We start from the raw sequence: 3,127 nt of genomic DNA on the forward strand, positions 1-3,127 counted from the left end.
GAACATGGAATTTACAGCAGGTGTTATTACTGGAATGCTTTGAGTGCTTTGCGGTGCCGTTCCGAGTCCACCAGACTGCAGCGGGGTATTTCCTACTGATGCAAAGTATTGATTAAATATATTAGCCACGGATAGTGGGCATTGAACGTTGTTGTTATTGTGTTTTATTTTTATATTACGATGGTTTTTGGGTTTGTGTTTAGATGTTATTTTGTTTATTATCCTCCACATGGTTTTTGTTTTATTTTTTGATAATTTCATTGCTTTAGAATGTGCAATATTTTTTGACAATTTTATACTTCTTTTGAGGATTTTAGAAAATGTTTTATAATGTTTTTTTATAACTTTATTGTTACTTTGATTTGTTATTATTTTTAGAAGTCTCTTGTGTTTACACGATGTTTTGATTCCTTTAGTTAACACTGGTTTGTTCGTTTAATTCCTAGACTTTTTTTTACCATCCTCTAAGATTTAATTGTATATTAATAGTAATTTTTATTTTATTTTTTTAAATTTATTGACTGCGTTCTTTGATTTCACCTATAATCTCTTTTTGGCTTGCTAAGCACTTTATATTGTTTAATGTTGGTGGAAATTCGTAAATGGCATTGGATTACTCAAATTTAAGTATACTATAATTGTATTATTTGTCCGTGAATTTTCCTAAAATGTATAAAGAAATAAATAGAAACATATGTCACAGGTCTACTCAGCTTGGTTTGGCCTCTGTTGTAAGGATATAAGTGCAGTCTATCGCAGCTCTATGACAATCTACAGACTCACCTTCAAGCTTTAGAAACACTTAACCTTACCGAAGATAAGTTTGTTTCCACTCTGTATCCTATGATTGAAAGTGCGCTACCAGAAGAATTACTTCGATCTACGAATTGTATACGGATGAAACGCGAATACATTACCAACGAACAGGTAAAATGGTAAACAACAGGTAACTGGTAAATGACTTAAGCAAATTTATGAGCTTCCAAGAATCTGAAGAGTGTGTTAGTATGTCTCGGCATGGGTTCTCAGAGATCACTAGTCCTAGCACTTCATACATTCACTGATGTGAGTGTCTTAAGTAGTTTCAAAACCAGTTGCGGGCACCGTCTAGTTCGAGCTTCTTTTAAGTATAACCTACACAAAGTGAGGTCAAATATGGCAACAAAACAACACCGAAAATACGAAAGTACGGCTTACTTTTTCGTACAGAAAGAGTTTCGCTTAGACCTTAAAAACCAATTTGACGCTTTGTGAAAAGAAAACATGGATGTGGACTCGCTAAACGAGAAACTCTGCAATATAGCTGTAGAAACAACAAAGAAACATATACACTATATGTATATATATATATATATATAATATATAAACTAATAAAAATATATATAAACTAGGTGGTAACAAAGTCAAAGAAAAAAAACTTTCTGTTACACACGTTATCTCTATTAGCTCAGAGACGAGATTTTAAACTAAAAAGTCAATTAGATCAGAGACAATTGGAGGATCTAAATAAAAGTATTCGAAAAGCTATTAAAACAAACATTATAACACACAATATGAATATGATAATAGAAATCATTAAACAAAATAAAGGACCTAATGTTCATAAGAAGAAAACAAGTAAAAATAAATCCGAAATAAATAGACTTAAAGATGGTAGGGGTCAGTTGATGACAGATCGGGACAATATTATACGTGTTGTTGAAGAGTTTTACGCAGAGCTCTATGCGTCAAAGTGAGGAGCCTGAATCGTGGAATATCCAAGATCCAAAAGCAAAGCCAGCTGAGCGACTCTTTTGTGACTGATTACCTCAGATAACAGAGGTTGGTTTTGCTCTGAAGCAAATGAAATGTGGCAAAGCATTAGGCGACGATGGAGTTTGCGTGGAAATGTTACAAGCAGATTCTCCAATTATCTTAAGACCTCTCATAAAACTTTACAACAGAGTATTGCATATTGGGGTTGGGTTTCCCAAAGCCTGGGAAAATGCCATTGTCACGATATTGCATAAAAAGGGAGACAAATATAAACTAGAAAACTACCGCCCCATCAGCTTGCTTTCCCAAATACACAAACTGTTTGCCAAAGTCCTGCGCAATAGATTAACCTAATCCCTAGATGAATACCAACCCATAGAACAGGCTGGCGTCCGGTGTGGATACTCCACCGCAGACCACATCCATACTATCACACAACTGATGGAGAGACGCCGAGAGTATGACCGACCCATATGCTTAGCCTTTGTAGATTACGAAAAGGTTTTCGACAGCGTAGAACACTGGGCCGTGTTCCATTCTCTGCATCGTTGTACTATAGACAAAAAGTATGTGGATATCCTCCGGGAGCTATACAAAAACGCAACACTCCAGGTCCGAATCCACAGACTTACCGATTTTGTCCCAATCCGACGAGGTGTTCGTCAAGGTGATACTATCTCACCCAATTCACTACTGTGACCGAAGACATCATGAAAACACTCAACTGGGACGAGATTGGAGTAAACATCGATGGTCGCAATGTAACACATTTGCGCTTCGCTGACGACTTGGTCTTCTTAGCTGAAAGCATCGAACACTCCAAGATCTGCACCAAGCATCGATGAGGGTGGGCCTAAGAATGAACATGACCAAAACCAAGGTTATGACCAACTTTGCGGGTCCTAAATATAATATAAATATAAGCAACTGCCCTATAGAGGTAGTGGACGACTACATCTATCTCGGTCATTGTCTATCCTTCAGCCCCGCTTCTCAGCTTAAAGAAATCACGAGACGAACTCAATTAGGATGGGCTGCCTTCAATTGGTTGGAAGATGTATTCAAGTCTAGAATCCCTCAATGCCTGAAGACCAAGGTGTTCAACCAACGTGTCCTACCTACACTTATTTATGCTTCCGAGACATGGCCGCTCACAAAAGAACACGTGCTCAAGATTCGAGTAACACAAAGGGCAATAGAGCGCGCCATGCTCGGAATTTCTCTGCTGGACCACGTACCAAATGGAGACATTCGATGTCACACAAAGTTTGTTGACGCGGGTACGAGGGTAGCTAAGCTTAAGTGAAAGTGGGCGCTTGGCTAGAAGAGACGATGGTAGAAGGACGAAAGCCGTTACTGAATGGTGGCCAAG

Source organism: Hyposmocoma kahamanoa, unplaced genomic scaffold, assembly GCF_003589595.1.
Source record: "Hyposmocoma kahamanoa isolate Upper Pololo Valley unplaced genomic scaffold, ASM358959v1 86, whole genome shotgun sequence".
Classification (NCBI taxonomy): Eukaryota; Metazoa; Arthropoda; class Insecta; order Lepidoptera; family Cosmopterigidae; genus Hyposmocoma; species Hyposmocoma kahamanoa.